Genomic DNA, 26,373 nt, shown 5'->3' with positions numbered 1-26,373 from the left:
GGCCAAAACCTCGCCGCCTACAACCTCGCGGGACAAAATCTCGCCAGGCCAAAACTTCGCCGCCCAAAACCTCGCGGTCTAAAATCTCGCCAGGCCGAAACCTCGCCTGCCAAAACCTCGCGGTCCTGATCTCCGGACACAGAATCTAGCCTGGTCTAAACTACACGGGACGTAATATTGCCTGGGAAGAAATGTCGTCAGTATAAAACCTCGTCACGACGATTTCTTCGATGTAGAATGCTCTATATATTTCTATATATATTTGGTCTATATATATATATAGAAATATATATATATTTCTATATATATTCTCTATATATTTCTATATATATATATATATAGAATGCTCTATATATTTGGTAACAACACATAATTGCATTAAAATAATGACAAGAAAATATTCTAACGTGTGCTTTGGAAATATGTATATATAAAAATGAAAATGACTATGTTTGTGACATCATACCTCTTGAACCACCCGACTTGTCTCGATCAAATTTTCAATATAGATGGGGTTTGAGCCTGGGATTGTTTTTATTTCACTTTGACGATGATCTTAGGAAATTCTAACAAAATCGAATAATATTTGTGAAAGTACGAAATAATATCTGAGTTTTTACGTATCACTATTATGTCCTGTAGGTTAGAAGAGATAGATGAGCAGGATGAAGGAAATAATGAAATGAAGAAAGTGGGCAAAAACGGTAATACCCTCCAAGAAAACCTCACACACGATGTTTTGTATCTTCATCTTATTATTATTATTATTATTATTATTATTATTATTATTATTATTATTATTATTATTATTATTATTATTATTATTATTATTATCATTATTATTATTTGTAATATGCAATTGCATATTAAGAAACTCATTGGGTAAATTTTAAGGAAAGGTTTCATTCCGCAAGTTTTTGGCCAAGCGAGATTTTGGTCCGCGAGGTATTGGACGGCGAGGTTTTGGTCACGCGAGATTTTGAGCGGCGAGGTTTTGTCTACGCGAGGTTTTGGCCCCGCGAGATTTAGTCCCGCGAGGTTTTGGGCGGTGAGGTTTTTGCCCGCGAGATTTTGGGAGGCGATGTTTCGGCCGAGAGATTTTGTCCGTATCCCTCAGTTTCTTGTAAAATGACAGAAAAATTTCAGCACCGATATTGCATCAAATTTTGCCAAAAGCTTGGTGATATCCAAGCGTAAACCATTCAATCGGATCGGTACATTCAATTTTGAACGAGAATTTGGGCATGAAGAGAGTGTCCGCGAAATTTGATTCAGGCTTTCATCGCCAAACACAACATTCCTCTATGTCGTCAAGCTTTCTAGTACCCGACATGACTCCGTGTGATTTTTGGTTATTTTCCAAGCTAAAAATGCCACTAAAAGGGACCCTATTTGAGTCAAGAGAAGACATGCGGAATGCGACGGTATCGTTGCTCACCATTCCAAAATCTGCTTTCCAGAAGTGTTTGCAACAATGGCGAGAGCGTTGGAAGAAGTATGTGCATAACCAAGGGAATTACTTTGAAGAGGATTAGTGTTTCGGATTTCAATAAATGTACTTTTGTCAACGAAAGATTAGATACTTTTGAACACGCCTAGTACATGTATTAAATGACGATTATATAAAACACATTATACCAATGAGATGAAGTTGAATACAAAGGTAAGCAAATATAGGAAATTAAAAATGATATATATATATATATATATATATATATATATATATATATATATATTAGAACAAAACGAAGCATCACAAGCTTTGGATAGTTTGGTTCTAGTTAAGCTACAGATATTAGTCCTCTCTCACTCTCGAACGGAATGAATGGGCCGCGGTGGCTCAGTGGTAGAGCGTTCACCTCTGGCGCTTGGGGTACTTAGTTCGATCCCAGCTCGCGCCAAGTGAACTTTGTGCTGGACAAACACCGTGTGCGTGGGTTTCCTCGGGGTTCTCCCATTTCCTCCCACTTTCTTCATTCCACCATTTCACTCATTTCTCATCATCACCGTCTCCTGTAGCCTACCCGGCATAATCGTGGGACGTAAAACTCAAAGGTTTTATTTCGAACGGAATGAAGTTGTAACGTAGAAGTTATTGATGGTAATACGTATATGTAGGGTGTATTAAAAGTCCGAAACCTAGTCCCATTATGAGTAAAGATACGAAAGAAAATGGAAAGAGAAAAATGTTGTTGCTAGTGGTGGGCACAGAAGCCGGTTTTTCGGTTTCACGGTTTTTAGAAAAAACTGTTTTTTGAATTTTTCAAAAAAACGTTTTTTCACCAAAACCATTTTCGGTTTTCTCCAAAACTGGTTCGGTTTTCTTCAAAATCGGTTCCTGTTTTCTTCAAAACTGGTTTCAGTTCTTCCAAAACTGGTTCTATTTCAGACAAGAATAGTGCTTCGTTGTTCTCCAGAAACCAATTCCATTTTCACAGAAATAATTTTATGTATTTTCCAAAACAGCTTTCAACGGACCATCGGCGAAAAAAACGAACCGGTTTTGGAGTAAACCGAAATTTCGGTTTTTCGGATTTCGGTTTTTCTAGAAACCGGTTTCCGGCTTTTATAAAAACAGGTTTTGTCTATCTCTATTGCAAATACGTAAGAGGTTTTCAATATAAAATGGTGGAATTTCTGCAATTGCAAGCACTGATTTGACTCTATATTGGAAAGGCGCCGTATGTGACATGAAAAAGCTGTTTCCAATTCAACGGGCTATTCAAATGGAATTAAAAGCTCGCAAAAATGACACGGGCAATGAGCACGTTATTATGTGAGGGAACCTAGAACATCTTAAATCCGTTTTCCCATAATGCTGAATTATTAGTATGGAGAGGACCCAACGGAATAGCCTGCTGAACTAGCAACGTTTAACATATGATGCCATAACACCGTGGAGCCCAAATGGCTGGTGTGATTGGAAATATTCTACCATTTTATATTGAAAACCCTTAATTCCAACAAATTTCTTGGAAATTTCACTTATCTCCATCCATAATCCATTCTTGGATAGATCTTATTATCCGGTACAATTCTAGGGATTAATATTGTTGACTACCTACACCATCTTCCTTATTTGTTACCCCATTGATTATGGGGAATTACCAGAACGCCCGTTCCTCGGACGGGAAGAATAATGTTTATGGAAAATATTTGAAAGCTTTATACAGCATTTTTGTGGCTTCAAGTACTTGGCAATGCAATTTTAATTTCGCCGAAATTATGCACACTGCTTTTCACTACACCAAAACTAAGTCAAGTCGTTCTTTCGCATCTGAGAACAGTGAATTCACTCAATTGCATAAAAACTCGTTAGGCAAACTACTAACGCCCATCATCACAATATACAGAATAGACAATTTATCTTGATCATCCTTGATAACTGAGAAACCAAAAGAAGGAGAAAATCGAAACTTCGCATGAATCAACTATAAAGAGGGGGACATCGTTTCAAGTATTAGGCAACACCACCCAGTGAACAGTGTAGTCATCCCAGTATAAAGTTTTATCTTTTCAAATAGCATTACGTCAGATATTACATATTTCAAATCAACATGTCAAACGAAAACATAAAATACCACATTTATTATTCAGTATTGCAAACTAAGGGTGTTATAGTAAAACACAAATATCCAAAGTTTAGAAGCCTCTATTACATTTACAGCACAACGGAGATAAACAGGATAATGCACATAAAAAGTACCTCAGCGTTGGATACCATAGCCATGGTATGACTTGTGTCGGATGAATAGGAACCAAATTACCAGCTCTTGAAATTTTTTTGAAAGTCTCTATTTCGAAGAAATGCTTAGATAAGTATCATATTTAGTTACTTGTATCTTTTCCAATGGATGAACTAATTATTTTGCCGTTTACAGCACTTCGATATCTCAAATTGTTCTGGAGATATTATAAACATTGATAAAATTTGCAACACTGCTGAAAATGGCGTATTTGTAGAAAATGTTTAAAAAGATTGTTGTTCTCCTACTCTTTTATAGGATTACAGTAATAGTTTGTAGTAGTTGTAATTACAAGCTCTCGCAATTATATGTTTTAAGCAGTGTTGCAAATTTTGTGATACTATAATATCGTTAGTTTCCAACACTAAATAATAAATGTGGTATTTTATGTTTTTATTTGGCATGTTGATTTGAAATTTGTAATAATCTGCAGTAATGCTATTTAAAAAGAACATAACTTTATACTTTGATGGCAACATTGTTCACTGGGTGATGTTACTTAATACGTAACACAATGTCCTCCTAATTATAGTTGCCTCATGAGATGTTTCGCTACTCTCCCTCTTTTGCTTTCTCCGTTATCACGAATGATTAAGGTAAATTTTCCACACTTTATATATATTCTTGTCAAATTTACGTTGAAAAAAAATGTTTTCTTACCCCCGAAGTCAGAATTTTTTTTTTGCTCGTTTCCTGGAAATTGTTACTCAAAAAAATCGACCGTAGTGGTCACCGGAATACCAGGATTCTTCAATCAAATGATGAATTTATAAACAGGGAATTGTTTATTATTATTATTATTATTATTATTATTATTATTATTATTATTATTATTATTATTATTATTATTATTATTATTATTATTATTATTATTTTCTCAACTGTGGTATTGTCCAAAGACTTGATATAAATCAATCATGTAAGAACAAAGTGAGATGCCTTAGAGCAAATGCACACCAAGAAGTTTTTTGTTGGTAGATGTCCAATACTAAAATCCACTACGTCTATGCAGTATTGAACGAGTATTACTCTGCATTCGAAAAGATTATAAGAAATTGTAAAATACTCCATTTGATTTTTTTGCGGGGGAATATAGAACTAGATTGTTTTTATAAAAGAAAGAGTACAGATGAAGTATAAGATCAAATTTTCATGCTACGTTACTCATTTCTCTGTTAAACAATTATAGTTTTATTGAGAACGTGTACAAATGCATGTTAAGATTTGAATTTTTTTTGGGGGGGGCGTCTGGACCCGATGAGTCCCGTGCTTGAGGATAAATTGTTAATGCATAGTTCTGGAGTAAAAAGAGAATTGCAAAATTTCATGGCGTTGTCGTCCATTGACAATACTAGGTAATAGTTAAATCGTTTCTGTTCCAATGACACACATTATTTATGTGCTGTATATGTAAAAACACACAGTTAAGTGGAAGTTTGTATTTATTATTGTCTTCTCGTAACCTGATGCATATACTACTAACAGTGACAACCAATGACAATGCCAGCATTAATTTCTTGGCAAGGGAGCAAGAAAAGGGGGGGGCAGCTATTTTTGTTTATAGAGAAAATAATAGTTTTGTATTACTTGATCTACATTACGGCAAGTGGGGTGGGGAGCAGTCCGAGGCCGGCCTCCAGCGTCGACACTAGTATTATCAAATTCACCATTAATGACGCAAATGTACCGGGTTATTACAAATGATTTACCCGATTGTATCAAAACTTTGCAGACATTGAAAAACTCAAAAAGTTATTTTCTGTATGTATGAGTAAGTGTGTTGCAACTTCATTTCTGATTTCTGCCACGAGAGTGCATTTATTCAACATGGTGACAGACGCAGAGAAACTTGGGGCGCGGACAAAATCCAAGATGACAAAATCCAAGCGGACAAAATCCAAGCTAAATTCTGGCAAGGCGGACAAAATCCAAGCGGATAAAATCCAAGTAAGAGTATCATGTGCGTAGCTGTGGTATGTGCCTGTGAACACCCTAATTAAATTGTGTGTTTGTTTCTTTCTTTAATTGTCATGCATTCTAAAGTTTTATCTGTAATTCTTCAATTTATTGATATAACATCTCATTTACTTTTAAAGAACTGAAAAGCCAATACAACATGTAAGATTGTCACAGTAAGAGTGCAGATGAGCTTTAATTACTTATCACATCCATATGAAAATATGTAAAAGTGTTGTATATGTACAAATACATTGTAAAAGTATGTATTTTCATCTAAATTTTATTATACATAGTATTTTGAAACAAATAATTCTGATATACTGATCAAATTTTCGTCAGAAATGATCAAAATGTGAAATATGTACAGTAGTTGTAGAATGCTGTTTTATTTTTTTTTTATGGTATTCTCGTGTTTCGCGTATACTCTAAATAAGTGAAATATAGATGTATCCATCAAGATCAAAATGTGAATATGGTAATGGTAGGATGCTGAGTTTTTTTTTACTCGTTGCCATCCACCATTTATTATGTTTGAATGCTATTGGAGTGTGTATTTATATAATGTGATAATGTGTGTGAATTAAATAATGTAAAAGTGTTATCTAGAAAATCGAAATGTGAAAATGTGTCTAGACAAACTAAATGAAAATGTATATATTATTGGTTATTTTCAAAAGTGTAACTGATGTAAATACTTTGAGGGTAGAGAAGTAATTTTTTAAAATCTAAATTATATCTTTTTAATTTTATTTCTACTTTAATACTCAATGAATAGAATAGAATTACGTAAGTGTACTCTTTTTAAGACTGGACTGCTTTGCTGTTATTTGTTATCTCTGATTTAGCAAGTCAGTGCTTTCATTTTCTGGTTACTTACATGAATATATTCTTTTTAGTCAAAATATTTGTGATCACCCTAAATTGGATCCACCTGGGCATGTCCTAGCAGTAGTCAGAATACTTTATGAGTAATTAAAGCTCATCTGCACTCTTACTGTGACAATCTTTCATATTTTATTGGATTTTCAGTTCTTTAAAAGTAAATGAAATGCTATTTTAATAAATTGAAGTATTACAGATAAAACTTTAGAATGCAATTGACAATTGAAGAAGGAAACAAACACAATATAATTAGGGTGTTCACAGACACATACCACAGCTACGCACATGATACTCTTACTTGGATTTTATCCGCTTGGATTTTGTCCGACTTACCAGAATTTAGCTTGGATTTTGTCCTCTTGGATTTTATCCGCTTGGATTTTGTCCTACACTCGAGAAACTTATATTATCCTCAAGTTTCATTCACATTACTGTCCTTAACAGTGCAACGACACTTCCGACTTCCGACCGAAGTTCAACAAAGAACCACCAACTGCCAAGTCTATTCGGTGATGGTGTGTACAGTTTACTATTTCAAGCTTCCTCTGAAAGGAGGAAACCAATTGATCGGCCTACAGCGGGAAACGGCTGAGAGCGTGCGAGCGAGTTTTGCACGAAGCCCACAGAAGTCGACAAACAGAACAACATTCCACAACCTACTGTGTGGAAGATCTTACAGTCAAGATTGAAGCAGAAGCCTTACCGCTGGCAATTGCTACAAGCCTGACGCCTGATGGCAAAGTCAGACGCCTTGAATTCTCGCAACAGTTGAAACAAAAGATCTTATAAAATAGAGGATCTGCCCTTACAACAAAATCTTGAAGCCATACGTCACAGTTTCGCCACCCCTACTCTGCCCACTCCGCCCAATAGGATCAAAAAGTTTTGAGCCAACAATCATGGCGGAAACGAAAGTAGCCAATCAGACGATGGTAGAAACGAGAGTAGCCAATCAGACTTGTCGATGCTCGGTTGTTTTTTGGCTTTACCGATTTAATAGGATGAAGATACATATGGCAGATCCTCTATTTATAACATCCTTGGTTGCAACAGACCACGAAAGAAGATGAGTTTTGTAAGAAACTCATCATCAGTGATGAACCAACATTTTTTGTGTATGCTACTAAAAAAAAATACTTTTTGAGTTTTACAATACATCTGCAAAGTTTTGTGACAATTTATTCAACAATGAAGCTACAGTGAATTAGGAAATCTTGTCAATCATTTGTAATAACCCTGTATTAAAACTTGTATTAAGCCATACGTCTCCAAATAAACTTTCCAACTTACTTAAAAAAAAAAAAAAAAAAAAAACTATACTGGAATTAGCCTCATATGATTCATGGGAATAAACTTATCGTTAAGAGAGTTTACATCAGAAATATTCTTAAAGAAAGTACGGGACATTTTACATTGTATACTACTATATCAATGTGTAAATCTTTTGAAAGAGAAAGGTAAACCGCAGTACTTTCCCGGTAGCGTAGTAGAAAACTAAAATGAAAGCCTTTCAACGTTTCTCACCATAGGAAAGTAAAATCGAGAAGTATTCTTTTGTTCCTGATTAATTAGCCGATCGGAGAAGGAAATTATGTCAGCTATAGAGAATGTGACGTGGATTCCGGTATCGCATCTCAACAACTGTACGATGCACCAAACCAAATAGTTAATCTCTTTACGACTCCGTGTGATGGAAATTCCCACGAAATGGGTGCGCTTTATGTGAACAGATCAGATGATTCCTTTCGCTGAGTCACAATGTACTTTTATATGCATGCAGAAGGAAAGAAAGAAATGTTTTCTCTAGATTGGCATCCGGGTAATTTTGTTAAGAATTTGCTTCTCTCTTCTCCAACCAAGTGAATCACCAGTACCTGTTAATAAATCATGGTGATTAAGAGGTTATATATTCTTAGTTTATTACTGAACGTGAAATTTTCTTTTGTTTGTGTAGTAATATTGTGTGGTCAAATAATACGAGTAATTTTGCAATGTAATTGTTTGTCGTGTTCGTATCCGCATTTCTCTGTTTCTGTTTATTACTTTTTAATTGGGATGTCTTTATTCCATTCTGTCATTGTACTCCTGAGTGATTCTTTTGAAATATAGCACTTTACGTAGAAACACAAACAGAAAGATAACTCCTGTACAGATCTCAAAACTTACTTTTCTGTTTTGTAAAAGTCACGTATGACCAATGGCGTATGCAAGGGTGGTTCTTGAGTTTGATATGGAAAAATAAACATTTACTATATTAAGATATACTCGTATACACAAAAAAACATGCATGTCCTGAGAGGATATGGGAGTGGGTGTTTGAATCTCCCTTGATTATTATTTTTTGCGTACGCCACTATATATTATTACAAGTAGTACTGCATTATAAAAAATATTATTTTTAAAAATATATATATATATGGTACAGCGGGGTAATTTGAATAGGCGGGTAATTTGAATAATGTTAATCATTTTGCTAGCTGGAGTGGAAACACGGTTCGCTATGTTAGTGAACCTGCGGTGGATTTGTAGGTGGTGGTTTGCAGAAGTATCTCTCAGAAATACAAACGATTCTTATAGTTCTGAAGGCCTACACGATTTTTGGCTTGTTGCAAGGTTAAGTACGATTATGTCTATTTTTACGTCGTTATAATTTTCAACGTTGTTTCCTTAAGCTTTCCTTACTATTAACTGGATAAAATAAAACCGTTCTGGATTATAATCGTATCAGTAATATGTGGAGCGTTGATATACTGTACGCTGGCGCCAACCATTGAGCAGTTTTCATACCACGTTCGGAATGGAATTTTCATCGACTGCGGGTCAATTTGGATAATTCAGAACGGGGCAATTTGAATACCAGTGCGATTAGAACTATAGGCCTACTATTTTATATTTGTTTATGCCTCGATTCTGATCAAGCATTCGTAATTATTTCTCATTTCAGATGGTCAGAAATTCTAAGAAAAATAAACTATTTGAAGGGAACAAACAGTGTATGAAACATGCTGTTAAATCAATTGTTAATGGTGGCCTGTCGATACTAGGAGCATCAGAGTTATTTAATGTCCCTTTCACAAGCTTATACAGGCGACTTAAATATCAAGAGAGGGTACTAATTGATGTTTCTGCTGTAGGCAATAAGTCTAAAATATCGTTCGGTGATATTGGGAGGCCAAGAGTTTTTCCAGTGATCTAGAGAAAAAACTAATAGATAAAGTATTTAGAATCCAGGTTGTTTGAAGTTACTCTATTAGAAGTGCCTGTAGCAACATATTTATATGTATCTATATGTGAACTTGACATTCCTCAACCCTGGACTAAAATTAAAATGGCAAAGAAGGATTGGTGTCAAACGTTTTGTAAGTGAAATAATCTTAGTTTGAGAAAACCTGAAGGTTTGTCAAAAGCGAGAACTCCTGGTGTTAACAAGGAAACTGTGAATTCTTATTTCAACTTACTGGAGAAAGTAATGAACGAGTATGATCTCCATAACCATCCTAGTCCTATTTACAATATGGACGAAAATGGACTTCCTCTCAATAACATGTACGGTATATACCCCTTTAGACCACAAGCTATTGAAGAGTATCGATTCGCCCCTTCGGAAGCGTATGGTCTTGTTACGGGAAGAAGATCTTAACAACGCATCTCCTTCCGGACATATCTCTCAAAACGTTGCCTCAACGAAGCCTATAGATGAACCCACACAACAAGTGCTTCCCGGCTCAGAGAGTAAAACAACTCACTCCAAGTAAAGACGCAAGCATCGGGTGCAAGAAAATCCAAGAATAGTACAAGAAAGAAGAGAGCACATACAGAACCTGCCAAGAAAAAAGAAATGAACGTTCGAAAGAAACTGATATCCTCTACCTCGTGCAGTGACGGAGACGCATACCTAAGTCTAAAGGTGGCTGCAGGGAATAAAGATTAAACATGGAGTTGCGGTTTTTGCCTTTTTAATTACTATTCAGAACGTTTTGCTAGAGAGGGAGACTGGATTCGTTGCCAGCTTGTAAGACATGGTTCCACGAGGTCTGTGTCGGTACAGAAGGTCTAAAATAGTTTATTTGTGGTCGTTGTCGTTAAATACGAATGATGGAAGATGAATTAACCTATTGCGTCTCTTTGCCTTAGTGTTCCTAACAATTTTTTTTAGCGTACATTCAAAAAGATGGCTACTGGCGACGCATATTTACAATTTATATACTTCTTTTCATTTAAAATTAGCATATTTCAACTACCTTAGAATTTCCAATCTAACTATTAAATATGCTATAGATTATTTCTAGGTATATATATTTTCCTTATTTAAGACTTGGTTATTTTGTTAATTATTCATATTACCCCACTTGTTATTCAAATTGCTCCTCGCATTTACGTTTTTCGAAACTTCGGCGGGGAAATTGAATACCTAAATTTTGCAATGATGTATTCCAGATACTATCTTACGAAAAATTGCTAAGTAACAGTAAGATTCTAAGTTTTTGTTCAAAATTTTGTATCTGAATACTAATTACAGTTTCTGAGGTATACAAGAAAATGTCTGAAATTATTCAAATTACCCCGCTGTACCCTATCTAATTGCTACGAATACTTCCTTATGTACGCTCATGTCCAAAATTATTGTCGCATGTCTATAAATATGTTGTTGTAGGAATATAATTTGATAACGAATTCACCCGGTATTTCTTATAATCGGCAAAGACATGTATGGGGCAAATTTCATGTCAAAAGAGCAGTAAATAAGAGCAATAAAACGAAAATAAAACTTTCTTGTCCATTAGCAACACTTTGTTTTTCTAATTTTCGTATTTATAATTCTTTTCCTATGAAATTTATCACAAATATACATTTTCCGATTATACATATAGTATCAGTATTAAAAGTACCCTGCAAAATCATTATCAAATTATATTCTTGCAAGAAGACAGTTATAGATATGCGATAATAATTTTGGACATGAGTGTACATATGTATGCTAATTTAAAGACAATCATTACTATTATTATTATTATTATTGAAGATGACGTAACATAATCATCCTCTTCTTAATCAACTTACACATAATGTTAATTTTTCATGTGTACTTCATACCTTGCCGTACCAGTAATTTAAGTAATCGCATATAATTTTTTCTAAAGTTTAAGGATTCCACTTCTTTTGATGAATGTCAGCAATAAGCTATAGATAGGCAAGGTCAATCTCCTCATCGACATGAACAGTCTTCTTTATTCAGAAATATAAAGGTTTGACAAACTAGAATCAGCAAAAAGGAACGGTGGATAAGTCATAAATACATGCTCAGGTCCTTCATTTTTTGAAGCATGTTGTTATTTCAAATTATAAATTTATTGTTCGAAATTTTTGATATTTAAAATTAAACGTTCGTTTTCAGTAGGAACTATACTTTACCTTGTATTTCGAAACATTTGCGCCTAGTTAGAAATTATTGTTGTTTGAAATTTAGCATCCTTTTCAGCAGCCAGGCTATATGAAATATGAATCTACAGCTAACATGAGATTCGAACCACATGATCTCTTGCCGGAAGTCGAACCTAGGTGTTCCACGCCGAAGACGCGTACGAAAACATAGTCACAAGGGAGCTCCTAATTAGGAATCGAAGTCGAGACCAGATATACGGAAAATACATGTGGTAACCATAACCATCTGTACATAGAGTTCTAAATATTGGAGAAATTTCATTGCCGTAGTCTTCCGGTTCTGCTTGGAGGAGCAGCTGATTTTATTCCAACTGTTTATCCTTTAACATTAAGGTTTCGGTTAGCGATATTTTTCTCCTTTATCATTAATCAAAATGAACATTCTTGGGTTACTAACATCACGAATCTATTAGTCATGGAAGAAATAAATATGTTAAAAATGGTTTAAGCTTTTAAACATATACAAGCCTATCTAAAAAGAAAAGAAAATTGAGAAAGGTGACCTGACCAGAAAAGTAAAACTTTCTCCATTTTTTTCTTTTCAGTTTTACGTCCTTTACTCCCGGATTTCCCTATTCTTTTGCTGAGTGATATCAGTCAATTTTAAGAATAGAAACAGACAAGTTTTAGGCAACAATACATCCGCGAATTACAAATACATATATATAGACAAAAAATTAAGAAGAAAAAATCTCCCCCTCAAAAAACGCAATCAACCTGAAATACAAGATAATTTCCGGATTATGTCAAATGGTGAAGAAAATGATCAAATATACTTTTTTTCTTTTCATTCATATATCCATCCATCCAATTTGAAGACAGACGGATTTCCGGAGTTGACTTAACACTTAAAGATGAATTTGACAACTTTCTGATCCTCTTTTATTGCAAAGAAACCAGAAAGCACTTTTTTCCTTAACAGCAGGAGAAAAAAAGTTTTTTTTTTTTAATGTAAAGATGAGTAACAACAATCGTTGAAGCATCATTGCAGGAAAGAAAGAGAAAGAGAGAGAGAGATCAGAAACCACGTGTGATGAAGCAAAAGTCGCTGCTGGCTGGCGGGAGAGTGAACACACTAAATGACCCACATTTTGTCTGCACAAGATGTGGGTCGGATTGAGATGGCAGGTAGCTTTTAGTCCGCTGTCTGACATTGTGCAGTGCAGTGCAGTGCGGTGTTCATCTTTTTCTTCATGTTGTGTCTGTGATTTTACTAATAGTTAACCACGGCAATTACCTTATAAAGTCTATCAACGGTAGTGCATGAGGAGACAACGATTGCCGTGTTTTGTGAGGTGAATGTTCCTTCCTTCCTTCAATAAACAGCTGATGAACGTGTTAGACATCATGTGGTGACAGTGAACGGGTCTTCTCATTATTATTATAGTTCTGATTAGTAGTAGTAGTATTGTCCCATCCGCTTCGAGGTGTCTATCCCCTCTCGTTTGTTGTTGACGGACCACCAAAAGTGTTCCTCAAGACCGGTAAGTGTTTCTTTGAAAATATTAAATAGTAATGTCTCCTGAAGGTTAGTTGAATGTCCAACCTTGACATTGGATTCATCATGTTAAAATATTCTTTCCTTCTTATTTTTTCGTATTCCCTTAGGTTATTTGCTCCAGATTATGTTTAGATGTATATATATATATGTGTGTGTGTCCTCATTGGTGTCCGAAAGACTCATTCCTCCCCTTTTTCCTCAGCTGCCTTGTTCTTGAATCTTGTGGTCATCATCACATGGTTTTCGGCAACAGATCATTCTTTGCTGCCGTAATAAAGCCACTCCTACTTTCGTAGAAGTGTGTTAAACGTTATTTATTGTTATTACCTGTAGTTTTAAATACAAGATCCTTCTTTTTATTACCGCAATGCCGCTTCTGGACATTGTAATTCTTTGCTCTGGAAGTTGAAAACAAGGAACGCCCTTGGGAACTCCCATTCCATGACAATTCTTCTTTTTTTCGTACATATATCTCTTCAATTAACTAGCTCAAAATTCAGACAGTTTCAAGCTGAGAACAGAAATGTATATTTGACGAACTTTCAGTTGAAGCGTTTAACTATGGAATTACGGGAAATCCCGGTAAACTTATTGTTAGTTTTGATTGCTGGCGAAAAAAAAAAAAAAAAAACTTGTGTCTGCAAATTAAAATATAAATGATAGATCGAATAAGTAAAGCCAGCCTCTACGTTCGTATTACTCTTCATAGGGACAAATTTCGTTTTCTTATTCTTTCTTCTAGCCGGAATCGAGTGTGTGGTCCTATAGTCCAGTTCTCTTGAAGGCGAGAATGTGTGGTGAGGAATGATCTATTTGCATGATGGTCTGTGTACCCGCCAACTGCACCGGGTTCAAGTCTTTGTCGTTAATCTCACTCCACGTTAATAGTATGTTCCGTCGTCCATAACCTCGGTGTTACATAAGGGCGCAAAACACAAACTGAAGCATAGTACTGTAAATTTATGAAGTTGACTATATTTTGATTTTGTTCACTCTTGCTGTTTATTTTGGGAAAGACAGTGTACCAATCTCATTGATGAAAGCGATTAGAAACCACTTGACTTACAAAGCAGCAAGCAATATAGGATGCGCTGACCACTGGTGATCAGTGTTGTGCCATGGAAAATTAGCGCCCGGGGCGAGAGTATACGACGGTGCCCCGTACATGAGTGAGGTCGACAGACCAGTCGCGAAGCGCCACCATGGTTTGAGCGAATGGTAAGAAAATTTTCAAAAATAAACCCTGCTTGATTTTGAGCACTTTTTATTACTTTTTTCCTTCCCTTTTATATATACGCACCTGTATTTTCCTAACATGAGTAACATTATAGGACCACTTCCTAAAGCAAGAACAGGATTTAAGTACTTACTATAGTGCTTCCAAAATGTCTTGAGGCGCGGCAAAAATACCAACTAAAGCTCACACCCTCAACATACCCACGCGCTGAACCAATAAGGGTTCAGCTGCTGCTAACCGAGAGAGCCTTGCAGCCCGTCTACGCCAAAGGAAATGGAATTCCTTCAGCCGATAGCAGCGCTTGGAACCGAAGACTAGGTGTCAAGTCAATGTGGCATATCTATAGTAATATTCCAAGTAATATTTCACTCTCTTTTTCCTGTCCTTTTCTTTTCTTTTTTCCGTCGAATTTTGCCCTCCTTTACTTCGGCGCTCGGGGACGTCACCCCGCTTGCCTCCCGACGGCACGGCACTGCTGGTGATCCATTTGAAATGAGGAACACAAAAGCCCCTTCATGGAACAAAATTGCCACCATTCATCATGTTTTATTTTTTATAATGTAGTCAAATGGCTTATGTGGATGTTTTATACACATGTGATTCCAGGTTCGATCCCTGTAGAGTCCTTACCCCATAGAAGCCCAACCAACCAATGCTTCGAATCCTAGTTAAGCAGTAACTTCAGTCTCATACAAACCGAACGTTCAGTTTTAATCAATCAATATGTCTTCCGAAATAGAATTCGTATAATATAACTACATTGAGTAATATAATCTAATATAATATACTGGTTCAATTTTGATAAAATAATAGTGTATTCATTCAGTAACTGCTTTAAAACTTAGATAGTAGCCTATACAAGTAGCATTATCATCTTTAAATTATACTTTTCCTTGTAACAATCATTATAACATTTTCTAGAATCTTACCTGGAAATTTCAAAATTTAAAGGAAAACTTGTTTCGTTCAGATCCTTTATGAAATAATCCTCTAAGCGCGTAACTATTCCACACTAGTTGAAAGTTAAAAAAAGACAGAAACACTTAGGTGAGATGAGTTTGAGTTTAGTATTCCTTTATTCCTTTCACCAGCGAGGCTATATGAGACGTGGACCTACTGATTAACGTGGAATACGAACCACATAAGCTCCCGCCGGGAATCGAAGCTGGGTCTCTCACGATAAAGATTTAGTATATATATATATATATATATATATATATATATATATATATATATATATATATATATATGTGTGTGTGTGTGTGTGTGTGTGTGTGTCTTTTTCCTATAAAACACCAAGGTTATGGCTGACAAAATCTACTATTTACGTGACATCTATACTATGTTCACTCTTGAACTCAGACCCACAGGTCAGTATGCAAAATCACACAGAAGAGACCCTTTCCCACCACTTTATCTTACCTCAAAGAGATATGAAATTTTAAAATAAATACATTAAGAAAAATACATTATATTAAAAATCTTTCTAACAGAAGTAATTACAGGTGTTCGCCTTATAGGTATAAGAAGACCCAACTTCTAGCTTCGATACATTATATTAAGATAATCTTGGTACTCCTTGTTTACACCGGTAAACGTAAAACCCTGATAAAAATACTTATAGTCCGTATAGAGTGTATTCCCATCATATTCGCAGAACGAGTAAAGAAATTGAAAAAATCGTGATGGCCCATAAATTATTTCCCATTTTGTGTTGAGAAAATGATATAATTATCTGCCACAGAAAAGGAGTAAGAATTGTCTATTTTAATTCAACAAGACTATGAGTATTGCCATAGAAGAATCTTTAATATATTTTACTATTTGCATATTTACTCATACATAAATGACTTTGTTATTGTGAAAGAAATGCATGAAAACGTATTGAGCTACATGAAAATATGCCTACAATTTATACACGTTTTCGCCAAATTGCAGAATACTATAAATCATTCAAGAGGTTAACAGATATTGCACATAATTCAAGGGCGTGCAGCGTACTATGGCAAGGCAGATTTTAATCTCTTGAAGAAAACATGAGTAGTTTTCATGTAATCATGATACATGGTTATGGGTAAGTAACACACACACTGTTGTGATGTATGCCCCAGTAAAACAGTAAATGCACTTTCTACAGACAGAAAGTGTATGCTTAACAAATACAGTATAAAAAATAAAAATGCGATAACATTTATTTTTAAAAAAATGTAATTTATAAAGTAACATCTAAGTAGAATTATATGAACAAGTTGTTATATGTATTTTTGAAAAGGAATACAACATTTTACGAAATAATAATAATAATTTGCTTTATTAAACTAATAAGCATATAAATCTGTCCTATGAACTGTCTATGGCGAAATTACCCTTTGCAGCCAGCTGTTTAAAGCGTGCGCTTTCTGTATGTGTGGTTCGGACTTTGATTCCCGATAAGGATGCTCACTTCGGATACAAGCCCAAGTAGTAGTTCGGTTCCCACTTTAAAGAGTAGGTCTCATCTTATGTAGCCTTGGTGCTGAAAAGGGACGTTAAACTCCAACGAATCAAGAGAGCTTGGTAGCCCAGTGGTAGAGCGCTTAACTCTCTTGTGATGGTTTCTTGATTCGATTTCAGGATATTTGTTCTTGTGATGGGAAATTTTGTTTGCGTGGGGTTTCCCATTTTCCTTTCACATTCTCATTTCACCAATTATTTAATAATCATTCACTTTAGCTTTTACAAGTCATAGCATTGGGCCTTAAAACTGAAAGATTTCATTAAATTTTTCTTACAAACCAAATATATAATAACCTTTCATATTTAATACTGATTAATAATGATGTTCCATTATAAATGATAATTTGATACAATGACCGGCAAAAGTACTTTCCCACAGCTAAGACATTCAAGGCCTATCCAAGGACAAAGTGTGTCTTTAAAACGTTAGAGTACTGAGAGGAAATTAGTTTTCATATTTGAATCAGTAAGTAACAAAACTTTCGTACAGAAATTGTTTAATTTAAAAGTAACAACAACAAAGCCTCAGCAGAGGGGGGATAAATTGTAGAGATGAAAACACCAGAGGAAGTTTAAAGGTAGTTTTTCCTTTTTCTTTTTATTGAGAGCTCCCTTTTGGTCGTGTGGATAGTGTAAAAGCCATTACCACAGGAGAGCCGGGTTCGGTTCCCGGCGGGAGTTCATGTAGTTCAGATCCCACGTTAAGCAAAAGGTCTCATATAGTTTCGCTGCTGAAAGAAATGTTAAACTCGAATCACATCAAAATATTTTTCCTTTCAGTGGGGAGGGGGGGGGGGGAAGTCAAGATAGAGTTTAATGCAGTGCGACATGGATCTTAGATGGGAGATGGACACTTTCCAATTTTTATTTGTCCAATATTTTCGGAATGAAATAATGAATTCCAATACGGTTTTCGGGAACATATAAAAAATCAGATCTTTCTATCTTCTTGGTGAAGTTTTATTTAACTTGATAAAAGAAGTACAAATTTATTGACAAGAGAACATATAGAGGACGGTTATGCAGTTTTAATGTTGACACTGCAAATTGAATTATAAACTGGATTATTCCGTATCCTTGCAAATTAGCTTTCGAGACACAAACATTTGTAAATCTCATGATTATGGGGGTAAATGCTATTGCCGAGGATACTACGTCTTATTTAGGAAGCTTTATGTACGTATATTTATTATTGATATTGATATTATATATATGACAAGTATTGTATATCAAGTAAAATCAAGATCGGGACTCAAATGAATGGTATTCTTACCGGTACCAAAATGCCGATTGATATTGACTAAACCATCCGGGGGGGGGGGGGAGGAACAAAAGTTTTAATTTAACGTCTCACAGTTGTTCCCTTTAGGTAGGTTTACCATAATTTTTTGATCCAAAATACGAATAAGCCTTAAAATGACGACCATCAAAGATACGGTGTCCAAACTCAGAACAAATATTTTGAAATTTCTTACTTAAAAATCAACTTTTTAGGTTATCACACAATTATTTACTGTAATACTTAAAACACTATTGGAAACTAACATGTTTTATATTTTTTTCATTCACATAAATATAATAAATCATGCCATTAAATTACATATATTATATCTAACCAAAAGAACCCTGGAATGGAAAAATGAGACACTTTTTAAAAAAGATAACCTACTTTATTGATAGTAACGAAAATATAAGTTGTATATGAAAACTCAATCCTTTTCGCCCGAAATTTTAACGATTCGCGACTCAGAAATTTTCAGGCAGCTCCAAAAACTGTCAAATACGGACATTTTCCTATTTGATGCTTTGTACGATACGGACACGGACCAAAAAATACAAACAGTCCGTGCAAAATACGGACATGTGGCAACCCTACCTTTAGGTTAAAGGAGAAGGATTATTAATAAAAGTGAAAGCTTATGTAATAATTTCTGGAATGAGAATACGGAAGAACCTTGAGAAAAACCACAGACACGATGGCTCAATCACAAGTTCACATGGTATGTGATCTGACCAGAGACCCTCCGCACCAGAACTGACTGAGTCCTCTACCATTAAACCAATGTCCCCCGCCCCCTTATTAAACTGCCAAATCTACGTTCAATATACATAGTAGAGATTCTAGCCTCGTGATCTCTGATTCAATAGGATTCTGTATGAGACTCTGGCAGTCGGAAAGAAAGACAAATTGTGAATATGTATGATAATGTGTGATTAATTGCATATAGATGTGTGTGCATATATATCTGAGAAATCCATTTGTGAGTACAAAGCTTTATACTTACCAGTGAAAGGTGCAAATCAAAGCACATGTTTCTATATTTATGTTTTCAAAAAGGTAATAAACATCTTCAACAAAATCATGTATGAACTGTAGACTAGTATTGATTTATTGTACTGTTTTTAAACTGATTCACGTTATTGTCCCATACTTTCACCTTTAGGTATTTTCAAAGATATCCTGCAAGAAATAACCTCAGCAGGTGGTTGAAATAAATACGTACAAAAGTTATAAAAAGCTGGCCGTAACAGAACTACTATTTTTGGTGTGGACTAGAAAGGGAAAAACTGCACTTTCTCTTAGTGTTATCTTGTATTTCAATCTAATCAATAGATTTTCTGACAGAAAATAGCCTTTTAGCTCTCTGAACAAAATTTAACATCGAAAGAGCAGCTACCCTTTCAAAATATTCAATAGTAACCTTTTCTTATTAGCCTTACCCCCCTTTCTTTTCATTGTATTTTAATTTCCACTTCTCTCTCAAAGACACATTGAAATACTGTTACAATCCATGAGGAAGCCTGTTCGTCAGAAAGCTTATTAGTGGAATCACATAATACAGGTAAAGTTAGAAACTTGACCCTCGTCATTGTTATTTGTTATTTTCTGAACTGGAATTCATCTTCCCTTAATTCAAATGGCATGACATTGCTATAAATCCTTTGTTCCTACCAATAATCGAAGAAATCATACACATCAAACTAATCGGCGTACCTAAGGTCCACTCGGCATATTCATTTACTCGAGAAATTTGTCATTAGGAACAATAATCTTTACCTAACGATTGTTAACTTTTGCACTATAGTAGGCCTTTATAACTATTTTTAATTCTCTTACGTTAATTTGGATTATTTCTGTAATAATAATAATAATAATAATAATAATAATAATAATAATAATAATAATAATAATAATAATAATATAATCATATAGTATAGTAATAATATTAATACTAATTAAACTTAGAGTACTAATCATAGAACCGGTTGTTAAATGAATTAAATGGCACCACTGACATCATTGATTATAAACTTAAGTCTAATTAACGAAGTACTGAAAAGTTAAACAAAATTGTTAACCCTTTCTACTGCTAAGGAAATGGTTGATCAGTATAATTGAATGTTGATGGAGTTATGGAACGAACATAGTAATAGAAAGAAAACTACTTAGAAACCTCCAAGACAAGATATCTACTATAAGTTATTGGTTGGGATTTTTTTTTTTTCGTGCTTCTACAAATCAATAAGATTACCACCATCGATGACATCACAGGCCAGCAATATAATTAGTGTATTGATATAACTGTTGTTGTTGTTCTTTTCGAATATCGCATAATTTGAGATCGAATCTGTCACTCTGCCTTTCAGCATAAATGAATTCTGTTTAGTGCTGGACGTAAAATGCCTCTCATAATCAAAGTTCCGTTATTCGACTATTATTAAGCATCATACTATTTTTACGCCTTGAAACTGTTATCAAAACTTCAATTATAAAATGTAACTTTAATAAATTCTCTGTACGAATCCTGATATTTGCCTTTTCTTTGTACGTATATGAGTTCGATAAAATATCTCAAAATCTCTTGTCGTCGCGAATTCTGTTGAGGAATTTGAAGCTTAAAATATATAAAACGATAATCATGTCTGTTGTTCAGCATGGTTGCGAAACATGGTCGCTTACTCAGAAGGAAGAACATAGATTGAAAGTGTTTGAGAACAAGATCCTGAGACGAATATTCGGACCCAAGAGAAACGGGAATGGCGGAAACTTCATAACGAGGAACTACATAATTTACGGTTTACCCAACATTGTTAGGGTCATTAAATCTAGGAGGTTCAGGTGGGCAGGTCATGTAGCCAGGATGGAAGAAAGTAGAAACGCTTTCAAAAAACTTAACTGGAAGACCAACCGGAAAACGACCATTAGGAAGACCTATTCGCAGATGGGAGGACAATATTAAGATGGATTTCGCAGAAATAGGAATACAAAGTAGAAACTGGATCCAATTGGCTAAGAATAGAAGTCAGTGGAGAGCTTTTGTGAATGCCGCATTGAACCTCCGGGTTCCATAGGCCATAGAGTTAGTTTTTGGTTATATGAGTTCGATTCTATTACAAATGATTGAAGACGATGTACGTAAGTCTGGGACATTACACTAAATGTTACATTTCATTTCCTTAATTATATCGAATTGATTTGCTTCAACACCTTACTCGTCATTAACATAATGTTAATCATTCATTGTCCAAACACATTTCTCTTAAAAAAATTTTAAAAAGTCTGTAAAAATACCATGATTTTTTTCGCTTAATTGTTTGTTACTTTATTAGATATCTGATACCATATTTTATGTGTGTCAATGTCTCGTGTGCTATTAATGTTACATTTTCTCACGGGTGAAATTTTACAACTTTCACAACTCCCATTACTCTGAGCGAATGCAAGTGTAAAACATCTAAAATTCCGAGATACCAATCCGTTACGGCAATATACGCGTTGAGTGATTTGTTGATGTAACAAAAATAATAGGACCATTAAAGAAATTCAATGATATATATAATCTAAAACTTAAAAATTGCATTTCCTTGTTGTTTAAAGATTTAATATATGATATATTGGTACCGTCTAACTCATCATTACTTTTTTTTTATGGATGTATATTTTCTCTAAATGTTTTCCGCATGGAACATTGCTATATCCTAATAGAGTGTGGTTTTCCTCTCAATTATAAAAGAGTAAGCCTATTTGCAGTGTTACTTCATAGCAAATAGAGCATATTAAAGAACATAATTTCAACAGTAATTGGTTAATAGCTTAGAGCCTTAATTATACAGCGTTAACTTGGTTACCTAATGAGAATTAGTTTCCGGTTATAAAATGAGAAAGTTTTATTATGTATTTAATAAGCTAATGGTAATATGGAGATAAAACGCTAATTAACACGTTGCCAAATCTTCATAACTGTGTGTATTTTTTAAAAAAAATATATTTAAGGATATCAAACAGCTAGCACAAGCTTTCAAGTTCTATTCCGGTGGAAGGCAATGTTGCTGGGATCCTATATCATACTGTAGAGATTGTGATTTCATTTTACAGTAGAGATTTCTTTTCCTTTTTCTGGCTCATAGGCAATCGAATGTTAGAATTATTATTTATGGAACTGATGAATAGTGAAATATAAGATTTTTTTTTTTTAAAAAAAAAAAAAGCTAAGCATATTTTTAGAGAGAAATTCCTATTCTGATTTTCTGAAAAAAATATTGTCAGCGTCTCAGGTTCAGTGTAACATACAAGAGATATTATTAGAGAAAAAAATCTCGATTGCTATTTATAAGGTATATTATCAAAAAACGTGACCAGTTTTCGTATGAAAATTCTTTTTTCGATTTCGAGAACAGATTTTTTTTTACGTCATAATTAAATGCGAAGGTTTACATACGGATATTTCAATAAGATCACCATTAGATCTTATAAAACTAAATGAAGTAAAAGACCATTGAGGCATATTTTCGAGATTAATAGTTTTTTTTTTGTTATCGGTCAAATTTAAATTATTTGGACTCGTATTTTTGGGTATAGGTAGAAACAGTTGGAAAATTCTATAAAAATCTTGAGCTTAAAATTTGGTCAATCTACATGAAAAGCCTGGCTTTCCTAAGCTTCTGCAGGCATGGAAAGATGAATAGACAAACTGATTGTATTCTTTTTAACATATAGGGATCATAAAAGGAGCTAATTCATTGAACTCTCAAGTTAAATTTATTTTCCGTTTCAAGATGGCTCTACACTATTAAAATTAGTTTTTAATGCATTTGCGCTGTCCAGTTTTGCTATTGTTTCTTTATTCTAAGTTATAATCTTTTTACTCTCCTTTACTAAGTTATAATCTTTAAGAAAGAATAAGTCATGATTTCTAAGTACTTTCTCTTACTCTACGAGTAAAAGCTTACAATTAATAAGAAATAGTCTGAAAGGTAAAGTGGAGATAGCAACGGTGTATTTTAAAAATGTTTTAAAAACCATGATTTTAAAAATGTTATGCTGATAAATATATATATACAGAGGCGGGTCCAAGATATGATGAAGGGAGGACTAAACCATAGTTTGCAGCTTTATACAGTGTAAAGATTGAAGCCCATTTTATTCAGTGTACACTTGAGCATCAAGGGGGACTATAGCCCCCTTGAATCCGCGCCTATATATATACATTATATGTATATGGATGGACGGGTTTAAAATTACAGGGACGAGAAGCATTTTCTTTGCTTTCCGGAAATTAACACGGAAGATGTAATAAATTCGGGAACAAAACAACTATTTCCCTTATCACTAGTTGAGACCTGCACGGGCCGAATGTTTCGGCCCGAGCCCAATCCAACCCGAAGGTACGTAGGCTCCGCCCAGCCCGGGCCCGAAAAGTTTTGGAGATTTTCGGCCCGAGCCCGGTCCGGCCCGATAAGTTTTTAAAATTCTTGACCCAAGCCCGCCCCGGGCCCGATAAATTTTCGAAGTTTCATTTTGTAACAATTTTCACGGGCACACTTCTTCAACGTTTGCCTTTATTCTAATTATCGTTTAACGAATATCAGTAATTATTAACGAATTGCAATTAATCGGCCCCAGCCCGGCCCGACCTGAAGAGAAATCAGTGTCGGCCCGTGCAGGTCTCTAATCACTAGTTCTCCCACTTCCATCTGTTGGCAGTTGAATGAAGCTCTAAAAGAAGTTTTCTCTTAACAGATTGACTTATATAAATCTGGTGTCTATATCGAACTCTTTCTGTTAGAAGAAGTGATTTACACCACTGAATTTTTAACCTGTTCATATGACAATTGTGAAACCATTGTTTCATTTTATTTTATTTTATTTACACATTCAGGTTTAATATTATTCGATAAGAAAATAAGTATAGTTTATATAGTGAATTTTCGTAATCCATCAATACCTGATTAGTTTTCTTATATTTTGAAAATCCTAGTTTTTTTTTTTTTTTTTTTTTTTTTTTTTTTTTGAGAAAGCTAATCAGATAATTCCTGGATAACCAAAATGTAATATGTATTTTTAATATACGCTGTATTTGTTTTCTTATCGAGTAATACGTTCAACTAGAGCTATACATATTCCAATTTGACATGATAGGTCTTGTTATAACATTTTCCGCTATGTACTTCCAGGTGGTCATTCTTTTCCTTTAAACGAGGAAATAAAATAATATTTATTATTAACGTATTTTTCGAGATAAAGGTGTGAAACGCGAAACGCATAAAGATCACGACCAGATCTTGAAATGTCAAGTGGCCTTCCAAATGAGAAGGGCACTCAATAACAAGGGTCTCATGTAATAATACAGAAGAACACCTGTGTGTGAATATTCGTTTATTATATGGATGTGCGTGCGTCGGACGGAATGTTTTTATTTATCTTTCTCTGTGTGAGGCAACAGATACTCAGCCGAGACCTCTTCTTTCGGACCACTTGATGTTATACTAATATTAGTAGTACTGTTGTGGAAGAAGAATTACTGGTATTAGTAGTAATACTAGTGATACCAAGAAGTAGCTGAGAAAAGGAGGTAACACAATACAATGAATTCAATTCAATGTCCCAATTGAGCGGTATCCGAAACATGGCGGGAGTCTTTTTGGAAATGCTAGTCACGTCTTTATGACAACAAACCGTGTAATCAGTTAGCATGATGCAAGGCGTGTGTACGCACGAGGGAATAGTAGACAACGCGGAGGGGGGAAGGATATTCTCAGGTTGGATTGAAATGATGCTGTTTGGGCTCAGGCCGTGCTGCCCCATTGCCTTGAGTAAGCGAGCATGTCCACTGGGTTTTTGGTCAAAAGTTGCTCCATCTAACACAGAAATGAACAAGTATCTTCGACTAGCAAGGTTGCCAACCACTTCTGTTTGGTTAGGAAAGTTTGGAAGTTAGTTCGTGATGTTTCCGTTTTCGACTTTAATGAACCTTTTCGTTTAATTTTAATTGTATATATTATATGAAAAATCAAAAGTTTTCCAAGGCAGGTTATGATTACTATCTCCGTTTCCGGAAAAGTTAAGCATGAGTGACTTCTCAATGTTTAATTTTTACTGTTATTTTACTTGTTTGTTTCCTATAAAAAGATGGGAGACTATTACGATCTTAAGCCTATTATGAATGCATGAAAAATACTTAGATTTTAAACATTTTATTATTCAACCAGCGATAAACTGATTGCAGATGAGGCCTAGTTAGAGATTGGAAGAAATTTCAAATATTTTGATGTTTCCTGAAGACTGCTTATGAATCGGAAAAAAGCAAAAGAAGCTTTAAGATATTTTACCTGCACTTTCATCGCTAAAGCTACCATTTTTCTTTCATGCAGAAAATATAAATTTCCCAGATTAAGCTAAAGAAAGTTTAACAAGTAGTGATGTCACATGTAAATTGCACGACGTGAAGGAGTTTGATTTGAATAATATGCAATCAATCTGACATACAAGTTCAGTTGGGTTGCATACTAGAAAGGGGCATTTAGATATAGATCTTGGGATCAAGTGGATCTATGACTTCCACCAACAAACTCGATTTATTACTTTTGACCCTCTAGATCATGGTCAAGAATGATAGTAATTGAACAAGTAGCTCTTGAGATTCTTTTTTCTCTCTGACCGACGGATATAGCACGGACAGGGAAAATATACAGGGTGACCCAAAAGTAGGTGTACCATCCCGTACTGATCAACTCATTGCTTTTTACATCATTTCTTGTTGTTATCCATTAGGTAGACATAGTTTCTTTATTATTTATTCTTAAAGTCTTTTTACTTATATCTTAAGCTC

The 26,373-nt window shown here is 34.7% G+C and overlaps 1 protein-coding gene across 2 annotated transcripts in view; it reads left to right on the top strand.

Annotated features, from left to right (window-relative positions):
- The first annotated feature begins 13,148 nt into the window (after positions 1–13,148).
- The window catches only part of Sb (serine proteinase stubble), a 370,416-nt gene continuing 357,191 nt past the window's right edge, over positions 13,149–26,373 (top strand). For both annotated transcript variants that reach the window (XM_081736096.1, XM_081736095.1), the window contains exon 1: positions 13,149–13,513. The gene's annotated coding sequence lies outside the window, so the exon portion shown is untranslated. The remainder of the gene's footprint in view (positions 13,514–26,373) is intronic.

Source organism: Thermobia domestica, chromosome 13, assembly GCF_964235325.1.
Source record: "Thermobia domestica chromosome 13, izTheDome1.hap1.1, whole genome shotgun sequence".
NCBI classification, from domain to species: Eukaryota; Metazoa; Arthropoda; class Insecta; order Zygentoma; family Lepismatidae; genus Thermobia; species Thermobia domestica.
Note: the sequence above shows the minus strand (reverse complement) of the source record. Positions and strands in the feature narration are given on the sequence as shown.